Here is a 15,921-nt window from a genome sequence, read left to right on the forward strand (position 1 = left end):
AAATGGACATTTGCCACACGCAGAAAATGGTGGTTCATTCAGTAAGGATTCATTGCATTTATGCGTCTGAGACAAAGGGTTTAACTGCATTATCTTTTCTCTTACCTAAGCACCTCTGATCAAATCCTGCTTGCATGCCAAAACAGGATATGACCCTGACATTAGCTACATCACAACTAACAAACCTTTGAATATTCCTTTAGAGTCTGTTTTGATTTGAAAATATGGTACAGAAATTTGGAAGGACTTTTCCCTTGAGGCTGAACGATGCTAATCAGAAGAGTAGATGTTTAGAATGACAGGTCATGGTGGATCCTGAATGACAGAAGTAGCTAAGAATCTCTAAATGTTTTTTATACCTTTATTCCTATGTGTAATTCACTGAGCCTCCTCATGCACAGGAAGCTTGGCAGATCCCATTTAGCTTGAGTGCAAGAACAGTCAGTATTATAAGAAGGGATTGGTATGAGCAAGGAGCAGCAATTACCAAAAGAGACGGAGCCTTGGAAAGGACAAGAGGTCAAACTCCCTGCTGCACTATATGATTAGACCTTTTCCCAGGAAAAGGCTCCTTGTTGCAATCAGATGAACAGTGCTAACTCACTATCCAGGTCTAGGACCTCTTGGGCTCATTAGCAATCAAGCTCATTGCAGCACTGTGTCCTTCAAGACTCCATTGGGAAGAACCTTCTCCCATCAGCTCAGCTTTCTACCCACGATCTTATGCCTGATGGACTCTCCTCTTTACCCTACCAAGAAGTACTAGACTTTAATTTGCTCATCCATCACTTTACTCATTTGTATTTATCAACCAAGTCTTTACTCTCCATCTTTCATACATAAGGCTAGAATGTAAGCATTTGATGAAACACAAGTTAGATACCATCCTTCTTTCCAGGAGGAAGAAGAAGGAGAAAAGGAACAGAAGTTTCCTTGTGCCTGCCTTAGACTGGTTTAGATTAATCCTCAAGACAGCTATGTCTTTGTGTACTGAAGAAAAATGTAGTTCAAAAAATATATGAAAAAAAAAAAGAAAAATGTAGTTCAAAGAGGTCGACATTACTTCACTAATAAAAATGGGGTTCAGGCTTAAACAAAGTTATGTCTGACTCCCAAACTTATTTTAAAAATTATATCATAGTTACAACTTAGCAAAAACATACTTGAAAGGATCTATATGTATATTATAGTGTATGTGAGTGTTGCTCAGGCTGTAAAAGTTTGTGAGTGGAAGCCATTTTTCCTAACCTTTTGGGATGTCAGCAGTAGCAGAAGAAAAAAGAAAGCCATTTCTGCCTCATCTATATAACATGAACACTAAGAAATGATTCTGTTTCTCAGTTCATGTCCCTAAATGTTGAATAAATAACAGATAGTACATGTGTGAAGTAGAAACAAATTACATGGAAGCAGAGCTGAAAGAAAATGAAAATGAGGAGACAGCATCAGAGACAGGGAGAGCTCTTATCTTTGGAGTATGTTTGGCTCAGCAGAGAAAGGAAGACTTTACAGGGAGAAACCTCTAGCTGGGGGCCCTGGAGATGGGTAGGGGGGGATTACATTCATTCTACTCATTTTGTGGTTTCAATATATTTCCCCTTCCTTTTTTTAGATGGAAGAAAACTATCAGAAATGTATCTGAGTTGATAAATAAGTCCCACTGCATCCAAACGGGTGGGGAGGACTAGAGTCTCTCATGTTGAGTGGTTATTGAGGAAGCCTCTTCTCTTTCATCAGGGAAGACTTAAGAAAGCATAGGTGGGTTAATTATAGACTAGCCAATCACACCATTCCATTTAGTCACATGGCCCTCTCCAAGCAGCCTCTGACTGAGGCCTTATTCCAGGGCCAGGAGACAAGCAGGCTTTGATCTAGAATGCCAGACCATAGAACCTGTCCTTCCACTCCAGCCACCAACTTTTGGATCAGCCCTTTAGGGAAGCGACAGAGTGGCTAATTTCAAACTCTGCTTTGGAATTCCCAACTCTGAATGTGCTTAGAAATGAATTAATCCCCCTCCCCCCCACACACACAAAAAGGAACAAGAGCCAAAGGAAAAGAAAATGTAGATTAAAGAATGGAAAAGGGGATCGCTTCTTCCCCCTCCCACTTTTTTTAAATTTTTTTTATTGTAATTAATAAAAGGGTTACATGATATTTGCCAGATAGAAGGTGCATTAATTCACATACATTGATACCCTTTCACATGTCTTGGTACCTTTTACCCTCCCCCCCAGCCTACCCCTGTCTTGGTTTTCCCCCCTTCCCTATCAAATTTCAAATAATCAAATACAAATAAATTCAATATATCAGATAACAGAGTGAGGTACTGTAACAATATGAGATACCCAAGGGACAGCAAAGGAGATGAGAGATAACATAGTACATTAAGGACAACAATCATTCGTTATATGGCTTTTGTTTCAATATCCTGGAGGTCCTTTCAATTAGCTTCATACTATATGGCCTTATGTATCAAGGTTTTGCTCTATTGCAGATCTCTGCTAGTAGAGCCCAAGGTTTCTACTGGTTATGACAAATGAGGGAAACCATTGAGCCTAAGTTCCTTTGAGTCTGGCTTACTTCACTTAATATGATTTTTTCTAAGTCTTTCCATTTCCTAACAAATGGGTCGATGTCATTTTTTCTGACAGCAACATAGAATTCCATTGTGTACAAATACCACAACTTGTTGATCCACTCATCAACTGAGGGACATCGAGGTTGGTTCCATATCTTTGCTATGGTGAATAATGCTGCAATGAACATTGTTGTGCTAGTGGATTTAGTATGCCCTAGTTTCTGGATGGTTGGGTAAATGCCAAGTAGTGGAATTGCTGGGTCATAGGGGAGTTCTATGTTTAGCCTTTTGAGGCACTGCCATATTGCTTTCCATAGTGGTTGAATGAGTTTGTACTCCCACCAACAGTGTAGTAGGGATCCCTCCTGGCCACATCCCCTCCAGCATCTGTTGTCATTCGTTTTCCTGATCCTGGCTATTGTAACTGGAGTGAGGTGGAATCTTAGAGTTGTTTTGATTTGCATTTCTTTTATGACCAGAGATGTTGAGCATTTCTTCATGTGTCTATAGGCCATTTTTGTTTCTTCTTCAGAGAAGACTCTCTTTAAGTCTTTGGCTCATTTTTTAATGGGATGGTTGTTACTTTGGAGGTTAGTTTTGGAGTGATTCAATTTTTTGAGTTGTTGATATATTTTAGATATGAGGCCTTTGCCCCCTCCCACTTTTTTCCCTACTGACATTCATTGGATTCTGTGTAGAAGAGTGCAAACTCTTTTTCCTCTTCCCTATGTGACCTAGTGTACAGCACCTGTTGAGAATGATGATTAATTAAATGTGTTTCACTGTGAAAGTTATTGGTTACATAAAATAACCCATGGTGCTTTCAAGAAATATAAGATACCTCATTGTTTCAATATCAAAGAGATGGTAGATAGAAACAGGTACCAATCAATACAGGGCTTGAGGCCTTGGATGATTATTTCTCCAAAGCAACCTCAATGCTTGCACTTGACTCTTCTTTTAGAAACAGTCTCTATGTCTAGTGTTCTATTATATGTGCATCCCTATTCTCTACAATCCATATCTCCCTACTGCCCAGGCTTACAGCCCAAGATCTGAATAGGTTCAAGATTTCAGCTCATCCTGGCTGGAAAACAACAGGAGCTGTTTCAATTGGGAAGACTCTAAAGCAATGGACATTATCTGGACAGAGTGGGGAAAAGAGAAGTGGAACTAGCATATGACAGTGTCAACTGAAGACAGAGCAATACTCTTAAGTCAAATGGAGCACCTCTGAAATTAGGTCAGGATCAATAAAGATGACCAATCAGGATGACTAATTGGAGTGCATCTGGACAACTTAACCAGGCTGATTAGAAATTCAGCAGCATCCTTCCATGCACCTGAGGCCAAGGACAATCCCTACACTAATCTCCCCTGCTCCTTCCTGCCTCCGTGCTGTGCTAAATTGTCTGAATCCCCCTTTATCCCCTTTGCATATCCTTACAAAGCACCCATTATAAAGAAAGGAGTAATGAACATGTTAAGTGCAGTCCCTACACTCTCAGGTAGATTTTTGGGGCATCTGTGAGAGGCTTTGGATCCTTCCAGCAGGCCAAAGAGTTCGCCTGTATTTATTGATTCCCTGTTCTTCCATCTAACAATGCTCTGGCAATTTGACTCCTTATTTCCCCTTTCACACACTTCCCATTCAGCCCTTTCTCTCTGCAGTTTTACTAAACCTTGCCACAGTCTGCCCTGTAAAATAATACTAGGTATTCTTCTTCACCTATTAATTTAAAATATTCTTGGGCCGGGAGTTTGGCCTAGTGGTAGAGTGCTTGCCTAACATGCACGAAGACCCGGGTTCAATTCCTTGATTCCACATACATAGCAAAAAGCCAGAAATGATGCTGTGGCTCAAGTGGCAGAGCTCTAGCCTTGAGAAAGCCCAAGGATAGTGCCCAGGCCCTGAGTTTAAGGCTCAAGACTGGCCAAAAAATAATAATCATAAATAAAATATTCTTTTGTAGCTAATTAGATTTTAAAAAAATGTTTTCCTATTAATTTTGTGTTGGCCTTCATTACATGTCTCTCACTTCACCAGACAACTACTACCACCTTCTTTATTTTACGAGTCCAGTATTAGAGGGCCAATGTTTGTTCTCATTTAGGAGAAGTACAAGATACAAGGTCTAGCACCTCCATGTGGCAAGCAGTCCTTTCCCCACCACCCCACCCCTGTCCCTCTCTTTTCTCTTTTCTCTCTCTTCAAGGCACTTCTGTGAACATAAGCAAAACTCACCCAGTCTCTTTTCTTTTATTCTCCACTCAGCACCTCATTAATGAACCAAAATCCATTACTTTTTAGATAAGGTGTTACTTTACAACCAGCACAGCCTAGCCTGGGCTCCTCTTCCTGTCACTGGGGCTAACAGGTGCATCCACTGTTTCAGGCTGTTGTGCTTCCTGCCTAGCTAGGATAACAATGTATGCCACCACACCCAGCCACTGGTAAAATGGATTATTCTAAACTTTTATGTCTGAGCTGGCTTTGGACTCTAATCCCTTAATCTCCACTTTTCCAGAAGTTAGGATTACAGGTTTGGGCCTGCCTGCCCAGCTCTGGTGTTTTCTTTATTCTTTCCCCCCATCAGTGGTTTTGTAAGAGAAAAGGAAGACACATTCAAGGCAGAGATAACAATACTGCTGAAGACAGAAGCAGATTCCAGTCATGCACTTGAAACCCAAGAACACCAAAGGCTGCCAGCAGCCAACAGAAAGTGGAGGGGAGGGGATGGGGAAATTCTCCATCAGAATTACTAAAAGGAACCACCCTCATAATACCTGCAGTTTAAACTTCAGCCTCAAGAAATCTGAAAGAATAAATGTATGTTAGGTTAAACTGTCTAGTTTGTGGTATGTTTTATGTCAGGCCTAGAGAATTAATTGCAATATTCAATTCCCAATGTCTAATAATGCAGACAATGTCCACCATTCATAAGCAGTATGACTTTCATCAGGGCTTAAAATATTACTGATGTTTCTAACTCTACATTGAGTTAATGATGATGGCTTTCTCCAGAAAGGTTGTGAGAATCAAATTCAGTCAGTTATGCAAAACACTTCATAGCTAAGACATAACTCAAAAAGTAGGGCACATGTCCTACAAGCTCAAGGCACTGAGTTCAAAATCCAGTATTGCTACAAAACTTAATGAATAAAAAAGACTCTATAATCTATAAAGGGAAATAAAAATACTAGTTATTGAAAATGTATTTATAATTTCAGTTGAGGAAATAATTAATAAAGGAAGTTTTTAGTGCCAATGTAAAATGCTGTTTTGTCAATCCTTTGAATAGTTTACTATTTTAGAGATGCAACACATTAATTAATTCTTAACAATCTTCATTTAAAGATATGTAGCTACTCAGAGTGCTGACATGTGAGGATTGCAGTTCAAAGCCAGTCTAGGCAGAGAAATCCAAGAGATTGTCATCTTCAATTAACCAGTAAAGATCTAGAAATAGAAGTGTGGCTCACGTGGCAGAGTTGCAGACTTGAGTGAAAAAGCTGAAGGAGATTGAAAGTCCCTGCAGTCAAGCCACAGTAGCAGAACCAAAACTAAATTAAATAAGTAAATAAATAAATAAATAAATAAATAAATTATCAAGGGCGGCAATAAAATCTTAGGCATCAGGCATGACTCTTGGATACTAAGGAATTAAACACTACTAATTAAGATCTATGGAATATCTCTAAGTAGCTCTCTTAGTCTTTAAGATCTTATTTAAATCTCACAATTATAAGAGAAATGCATATGGCATATATTCATGAGACATTCCAAACTCCAAGAAATTTCACAAATGCTCCAAAGTCATACCCTCAAGTCAGCGGTCTGATTTCCAAACCTGAATGCTGAACCACCACTATCCAGTACTAGTTTACTCTCATACTCGGCAGTGACTGAGCACACACCTGCCTCCTTCCTGGGGTTGCCTCCAGCTGGGGCATTTACACAATCCATTCCATGACCTCCCCAGGAGGACTCACTCCTGCCCCAAACTCCCCAGGTCAATGGCAGGTGTGTCACTGCCCCTTACCAATGTCACTCTCCAAGGCTGTTATTAACCTGCTGGAATCTGAGCTGCAGCCTCCCACTTGGGCAATTTTCCAACCATTTAATGACATAATCGTCAGAGACTAGGATGTAAACATTTCCTCCCCACAGTCTGGGAAGTGGTCCAGAGGACTCAACCTTGGTGAATTCCCTGTGGGAAGCTTCTCTGTAGGCAACTCCATAAGATTAAGCTGATCAAGTGCAAATTTAGAGATGTTGAAGTCATTTTTTAGCCCCCACTTCCCTGTTATACCAAGAGAAACTGTATCAAAAGCCAACCTCAACTGAGTGATAGAAAGCAGTGAATGACTGATCATAATACACACAAACAAAATGCTAAATGAAAAAAAGTCAATCATGAAAGACCACATAGTATATAAGTGTATGTATATGCAATGATCAAAGGGGCAAATCTATAGGTATAGTTGAATAATCGGTTGCCTATGGTCTGAGGTGGGAAAAGTAAACTATGAATGGGTATGAGGAATCTTAATAAGTAGATGATGTTCTATGCTATATTATGGAGGTAGAACAATATATCATATTTACTAAAACACTGTGTTGTACTTAAAAGATGTGATTTTTAAGGTGTGTAAATTATACCTCACATTTCTGCTTTTGAAAAAGTCAATTCAAATGTTTTTAATGTGCCTAAGTTTGCTTGATACCTGGAAATCTGAGAAATGGGACAAAGATACCAAGTGAAAAATGAATTCTCTTAAATTCACAAGGACATAATCTTGCATAGTTTTATATAAGTCTTACATAATTTTCTTCCAACTCATGAAATGTGCAGAGAAGTGCCCTGCATTTTGCCATTTGGTGTGATTCTGCAACTCTCTGACAAGAGGACCCTGGGTTGTTTTCCTTGGAATTTCATGAGAGTCTAGCTCTTTATAGCTCAATTCCAAGCTTATTGCTAATTAAGTAAAAAATTGGCCAAGTGTTTTATCCCTCTGGATTGGTTTGTCCACAAACTGAAAAGTTCAGCCTATATTGCTGCCTCTTTCCTTTCTCTTTAAGAATTATATTTAGTATATATCGGATGCCGTGTTGAGCAATTTCCATATAATTCTAGTCCTCTCAACAATCTTAAGTAAATAAAAGTATTAACACTTCCTTATAAATGAAGAGACCGAATATCTCTAAGGTCATAATTCTTACCCAAGGTTATGCAACAAATATTGTTATAATAGAGGTGATCTACAGAGGGATCACAGCTATAGCAGTCAGTAATAAGTACAAGTCCTTTTGTATGCGGTTTTCTGTTCCCCTATTCCCTCCCAGTGCCTCCCTCCGTCCTCTACCCTCAAGTTTTATTGCTCAGTTTCATCCATGGCCTGCGAGCTCCTCTGCTACATTTATTCACCTTTTCAAATGAAGTGCTGCAACCCTTGAATACACCATATATAAAGTATTTTTTTTCTCTCTCTGTTTTATTTTTGTCAGTCCTGGGATTGGGCTCAGAGACACTGCACTGTCCTTGGACTTTCTCAAGGCTAGAGTTCTACCACTTGAGCCACAGCACCATTTCTGGCTTTTTTCTATGTATGTGGTACAGAAAAATCAAACCCCGGGCTTCATGCATGCTAGGCAAGCACTCTACCACTAGGCTAAACTCCCAGCCCCTAAAGTACACTATAACAGGTAAAAAATATATATATAAACAGAATCATCAAAAATACTGAAAACTAGGGGCTGGGAGTTTGGCCTAGTGGTTAAAGTGCTTGCCTAGCATGCACGAAGACTCGGATTCGATTCCTTGGTACCACATATATAGAAAAAGCTGGAAGTGGTGCTGAGGCTCAAGTAGTAGAGCTCTAGCCTTGAGAAAGTCCAAGGACAGTGCTCAGGCCCTGAGCTCAAGCCCCGAACTGGCAAAAAAAAACAACACCTAGAAAAAAAATAAGAGCAAGAAAGGGGGAAAAAAGAAATCTCTTGTTTCCCTATCTTAGAGTTCATTTCAGTATGTATGTACATAATTTTATTAACTATGAAGAGGCACTTAGGCATTGCACTTTTGTGTTTCTCTCCTATAAGTGTTCTCTTTTGGTCTCACTGTGTGTGAGTATCTAGAGTAATTTGTCATCTCCCAGTGCACTTTAGATCTAATTTCTGCATGTCAGAGAGAACATTTGTCTCTTTGAGCTTGGCTTACCTCACTTAACATTTGTTCTAGTTCCATCCATTTCCCTGCAAATGATATTATCTTTATTTTTTTCTAATGACCATATAAAAGTTCCACATTTTATGGATCCACTCATCTACTGTGGGGCTTTTGGGCAGTTTCCATACCTTGGCTGTTGTGACTAGTGCAGCAATGAACATGGATGTGCAGATGTCCTTATCATATCCTGGCTTATGATGTTGAGGGTAGATGCCTAGGAGTGGGATGACTGGGTTGTAGGGAAGGCCTGTGTTTCATTTTCTGAGGAAACTACAGACTGTTGTCCAGAATGGTTGCACTAATTTACATTCCCATCAACAGTGAAGTAGGGTTCCTTTTTCCCCACATACCCACCAACATTTTTGGTTCCAATTCAAAACTTCACAATGTTGGCCAGTCTTTCTGGGGTCAGATGGAATCTCAGGGTTTTTTTATTTGCCTTTTTTTATGGCCATGGATAATGAACATTTCCTCATGTGAAAACCAAAATTTAAAGCACAATCTTTCTGCTATAAACTGTTCGAAATTCTCTTCTAGCCACAAAGAACACAATAATCATGTGTTGGTAAATTGTCAGAAGGTAAAGGATCAGATACTACTAATGTAATCTTTAGGATCCCATATGACTGTCATATAGAAATAGAAATATAAACACTAAATAGCCAGACAAAATAAAATGCAAGTAAAATAGTGCTCAAGGCCACAGATATAGAATCTGGGGGATGTGGTTATGAATGAAGCCCTATGTATAAATATAAATATATGAATATAAGTACAAATATAGTATAGTATATAGTTATGCATGCATCTTCTACAAGGTATAAAGATTGATATAGAAAATGTTGATTTTCTAACAATAATGCATAAACTTTCAAGAGTTTAACTAGATATAATTTTTTCATTCATCTATCCTCTGAAATGAAACATGGCCTCATACATATAGCTCTGATGCCAAGATGGGAGACATATTTTCAGCTAGTAAATGTTGAGACACTCTGGTACACTTTTTTTTATTTAAAGGACTCTGAAGATTTTTTTTTGCCAGTCCTGGGCTTGAGCTCAGGGCTTGAGAACTGTCCTTAGACTTTCTCAAGGATAGAGCTCTACTACTTGAGCCTCAGCACCACTTCTGGCTTTTTGCTATGTATGTGGGGTACCGAGGAATCGAACCTGGGTCTTCATGCATGCTAGGCAAGCACTCTACCACTAGGCCAAACTCCTGGCCCCCTCTTTGGAGATTTTCATAAAAAGAACTAAAGTCATCATACTGACTCATTTCCCAGATGCTACCAGCCCCTGGTCACTGCAGATATCACAAGTGAGATACAGTCACCCTCATTAGAACTATCTCACAAAGCCTACCCTACATACTATTTCAAATAATACAGTTGTTTACCTCTGACTACAGTCTCTGTGGCTGTGTTTTCTGTTTCTGTTTTGCTTTAATGAGAAACGATTATAACCATTAACTAATTCCTAGCTTTTTCAAGTTTAATCCCAATGGACTACTGGGCTTCCAGTCACATAGTGCTTCAAAAAATAAAGCAATATTAGACAACTTAAGATAGGTCTAGAAATAATGAACTGGATAAAAAGCAGTTATGAGCCTCTGTATGCTGGGATGGTCAAGAAGACTCATAAGGTTATGATTTCCTGATTAATTCTTCTTTTAAAACAATGTGTCCAGACCACCCACCTGGCCTTTTCCATGAGCCCTGATATGGTTTTCCTGTATCTTTTGAGAAGTTCAGTGGTAAGAAGAGCATCCTGCATATAGGTGTGGATACATTGTAGTCTTAAAAATGTCGAAAAATCCTCCACATTTTTAGGTCCTGTCTTCTTTGAAGATTCTATAACCAAGTCAGGATCTTTTGCTTTGGTGCAAAAATTGCAAATGCCACATTAACTCTTCCCCACTTAGGTCCTAACTCTTAATCAAATCATGATCCATGCTTAGGCACCAACTAGGATTTCACTTCTTAACAGCGAGAACCACTTTCCCAAGACAGCAGCAAGGTGGCTGCAGTGTCATATGTCAATAGAGCAAGACCTATCAAGAGTATCAAAGAGACTTCCACAATATGTTCACATTGCTCTTAATTATGTCTGTTAAGTCTGGTTCTCTAAACCTTCTAAAAGTCCTAGGATCTTCTCACAACTTTTTTGTTGATTGAGGAGATATTTAAATTAGCTTACATTGATTTTATGATATTTACAATTATACCTAATTGACATAGCTGCAATAAGATCTTAGCAAAAGGGGAAAACAGGACTTTGAAAGAATGATGACTCCAACATGCAGCCAAGCCATATAGCAATAATTCAGAAATTATGTCCTCTATATTCTCTGTATGATGTATCCTTGGGAAAACAAGCTTTGGGAGAACCACATACCTTCTATTATAAAAGCTAAATAAAGAGCTTGAGAAATGGAAGGACAGTAGAATCAGGGGAGTATTTCAGAGTTGAACATTTTAAAGAAATAGTGTGACAAGATCAAAATACTAGATTCTTGGCACAAGGCACCAGCCAAAAAATGAAATAGCAAAAATCAGGAACTTTCTATGACTGTACTTAAATAATCTCTTATCTCTTGCAGCTGTGGGACTAAGATAGATGAAAAATCAAACTCCATGTTTAATCCTGCAGCTTTCAGAAATCTGTCAGATGATTTCACCAGGTCTCTTTGGGGATTTTGAAGTACTGATAGGAGAGAACAGAAGGCAGAGAAGTGGAATGAGAGAATACAGGATGGGGATGAATCCCTTCCACAACTGCCATCAGCTCCCCTGGAGGACGAGAAACTTTTTATTCCTTATCATTAAAGCAGTTTCACGCCTCTTATCCTGAGGCTGTAGAATCTACTTTAGACAAGGGATCCAGTCTCATCAAGTTCTGTCCAAAGGCAAGCATGTAACTAGGATGCCTGCCCCATGGGGTAAAATGAGAACACGATTTCAAGAAATACATCATCATCTTCCTAGCAAACTTGGAGCCCTGGGTCCATCTGTGGGGATTGTTACAAATTTAGGCAATGGAGATAAAGGCTTTGTCACAGATATTTGAAGAGCTTTAATAATCTGAAAATCCAGAATCCATGTGTCATTATGTATTTTAAAGACAGAGAGAAAATTGGTTTGAAATTGAGGTGTATCAATAATGAGTACAGTTATTAATGTACAGTATTAATGTATTAATAGTTTAGTTGATCAACCGAAAACTAGGTTCAAAAGTGGCCCAGAATTAATAAAAGTGAGGTGCTATAAATTCCTTAACATACAATATACACTGGGCAGTACCAAATCTGAAGGAGGAACACTGGAGTGAACTCATGTAGAAGCCATTCCTTCCTTCCCTAATAAGCCAAGAAACTTCATCAGTTCCCCACCCCACCCACAATAATTCATTGAAAAATTCTCTTGTGTACACCAGGAAGATCGTGAAAATTGCAGTGAATTACTACTTCCAACCTGCTAGAAATGATAGGAAAGTAGTTACACCACAGTTACACCAGTTTTCTTATTGAAGAAGGCTGTTAGTGTTTTCTAGAGGCAAGAGTGGTTGGACAGTGTAGTGGGTGTCACTTCAGGTCATTTCCCAGAAAACAGACTGAAGGTATAACACCTTTATCACCATCTTCTCCATCCTCATCTCTCGGGATTATGTCAGCTCTCTGGTCCTGGGCCATAACTTAGTTTTTAGAGTTTCTGATGATCTTACTATCATCACCATAGTTACCCAATGAAGTTTCAACTTCCTCCTAACAGATGATAAATAAAGAAGAAGTATCAGTCGTTTAATGTCTTAGGAAAATGAAGGAGTCTGCCATTCCAGCTGACCCTTGGAAGGAATGATTGGGTCTATGCCAAGATATAAACCTTGAAGAGAAGCCAATTATCTGTACTTTGTGTGATATATTATATTACAATATCTTTTTAGGTGAGAGTAGTAAATTATATCCAACTTGGACAAACTTTTCTAATCCGTTGAGCAGATGATACCAAAAAAACAAACTAGAAACTCAACACTTTGAACAAACAAATTAAACTTTTTACCATGCACCAGAATCACCCAGAAAGCTTGTTTAAACAAATCGTTTAAAACTATTTAATGCATCTTACCTCTGTAGTTCATGTTTCAGTGGTCTGGAGCCGAGCTTAATGACTTTCATTTCTCATGAAGTTTTCATCATTGTTAGAGAAACATGGTCCTAAAAATTAAAATTTAAAAAGTTATTTTAGGTTGATTAAGCTGAATATCAGCAATTTCACTACTTATCACTCACAGTATCAGATCTAATGATACTAAAATCATATTTATGGTAAGACTGGATGCTTTTTAGAACCTGCAGCAAGTTATAACTAGAAAATCGAAGTGATGACCCCAAGACCCCTGTACCTTTCAACATTTAATAATGCTCTTTGTGAGAAAGCTCTTGGGCCATGGTAGAGACTGTACATTTGACCAAAGGAAAAAAGAAGACTACAGAAGTTAAATAAATTCATTAAAGTTAATAAGAGATAAATCCAGGAACTATCCACCAATGGCTAGATTCCACACCCTTGATTTCATCAATAACCCTTGACCTCCCTAGGATTTATATGTCAGGCTTGGCTTACACTCTTGGTTGTAGAAAGATAGTTTATTTTCACCCATCTCTGATAAATCTGACAATGAAATACTGAAGTCTAGCATAATATCAAAAGATGTATATCCCCCAAGCCAGGTAAGAGTTTTAGCTGTCTCAACTTCCAGCCTCATGTTCCTGACCTGTAAAGTAAGAAGGTATCTTTGATATTGCAGCTTTATCCTAGCTCTGAATTTTTATGACTATAATTCTTGAGTCATTAATGCATACTACATCCCTACTCCCCAAATACCTTAAGATTCCCCATTGATATTTCCAGTGTTTCAAATTTTATAGACGTGCTTTGCATTTCATTCTTGCTGTGCCCACATTCAGTAACAATGACAAACTGTACAATGAGAAAAGGGGCTATATTTTTCTGCAGGTTTCAATGGCATTAATTACCTTTCCCTAAAAGCTCCAGTGATTTTCTCTGTATTTGAACCTAAGATAATTTATACTTCATCTTTTCCCATAGACTTCATATTTCAGAGCACTAAATCTCCAGCCTGCCACAAAAGACCTTCCTCACTAAATGAGCTAGACTTAATGCAACAATGACACATTCTATTCTACCAGCCACAAACAGTTGTTCAGTATTAACAAGAGCTCAGATGTCTCAATTCAATAAGACTCAAATTCAGATGGTGACATTTTCCTCTGCAATTCTTTTATTTCTGTACCCATTTAAGTGATTGCCAGAGCCTGCTAAATGTCATCTAAGTTACCTAAAGCTTGAGAAACTATTTTGAAGAGACTTTTTTTAAATGCAATTATACCTCTATTTGACAACACCATCTGCTGCCAGCATCTCACTTTGTCAGCTTCTGGTTCACTTAACACCTTCATATCTACTATTATCTGAATGTTGACAGCTCTTTGCAATACAAACCAGGGAGAATACAAAAGAAAAGGGGGGAACATAGATTCCCTGATAGGTATCAAGAATGTTAAGGAATTTAATAATAACAAACCCACTATTAGATAGCCACCATTTAGTAAGTTCAGTGTGATATTACTTTTGCCTTATCTTGGATGACTAAACAAATTATTGTTTATTTTTGACACTCTAGTTAATAGCTCTCTCACTGATGCCGACAACATGGGTGTAAAGAAGACAAACATAGTTTTACCCTGGCAATGAGAACAAGTTCTCACTTTAGAAAGGAGAGGGCACCCGAAGTCTTGCTTGTAACAAAACATTTCTTCAAAACAAGAGATGTCTGAGTCTTTCTACTAGCAGGAAAATTAGAGTTAGGGGCCAGGACCTAAAATCTGTGTTTACAAGAGAGGGTCGTGTAGTCACCATTTTCATACCAAGTCCACGAGACTTGATAAATTTTATAGCAATTTTAAGAATGTGTAATACAAGTCTTTAAAATAATTTTTAAAAATCTCTGTTATATATTCACCTCTGATGAAATTGTTACTTACTTAAGCAGGCCTAGTTAATAGGCTTAACATGTTTTAAAGTGTAACTAGCAAAAAACAATCCTACTCATGAACAAGGAATTACAGTTTGTTTTAAGGAGAAATTGAAACGGACCACTGAATAAAAAGTTTTGAGACATGCCTCTGAGAATCAATGACTGACTTAATTCTAGGAGAAATAATCATCTTATTAAAAGAGATGTATGAAGAAGTATGGCCTCACAATGGGAATGTAAGATGCTATTAAACAGGCATCAGATCTCAGTGTACCTTGACTATCCAAGAACTGCCTTAGCACTGGATAAGATCTATATCACTGAGTTGGTCTTAAATTTACAGCGAGAGGAAACAAAGCAGACATATTCAAATGGATCAGCAGGCTATGAGAAATAATGACTGAGATTTGATCACTATTTTTTTTTTCTTTTTGTCTGTTGTGGGGCTTGAACTCTGGGCCTGGGTGTTGTTCCTGCACTCTTCAGTTTAAGGCTACCCTGGAGCCATAATGCCACTTCTAGTTTTCTAATAGTTTATTGGAGATAAGAGCCTCAACGTCTTTAGTGCCTTGGCCGGTCTTGAGCTGTGATCCTCAGATCTCAGCCTCCTGAGTAGCTAGGATTATAGGCATGAGACTCTGTGCCCGGCTTGGGCACTATTTACAAAGACTCTCAAATTATCTGCTGCTCTTTGTCTATCACTTTTCTTACCCTGCTTAAAAATGAGTAAACCTCCATTATTTTTCTCACTTGAACTCAGGACCTGGGTATTGTCCCTGAGCTTCTTTTTTGCTCCAAGCTAGCTCTCTACCACTTAAGCCATGACTCCACTTTCAATCTTTTTGGTAATTTTCAGTCTTTTTTGGTAAGGATCTCATGGACTTTCCTGTCTGGGGTGGCTTAGAACTGGGATTCTCAGATCTCAGTCACCTGAGTAGCTAAAATTATAAGTATAGCTACTAGCACCTAGCTAGACTTCTATTTTGTATCATGTCAAAAAAAGAATCTTGGCTATCTAATGTAAAAATGTAACACACTAAAATGTGACCTCCAAGTACC

This window comes from Megascapheus bottae, chromosome 19 (genome assembly GCF_031878675.1).
Source record: "Megascapheus bottae isolate mThoBot1 chromosome 19, mThoBot2.hap1, whole genome shotgun sequence".
In the NCBI taxonomy this organism is placed as follows: Eukaryota; Metazoa; Chordata; class Mammalia; order Rodentia; family Geomyidae; genus Megascapheus; species Megascapheus bottae.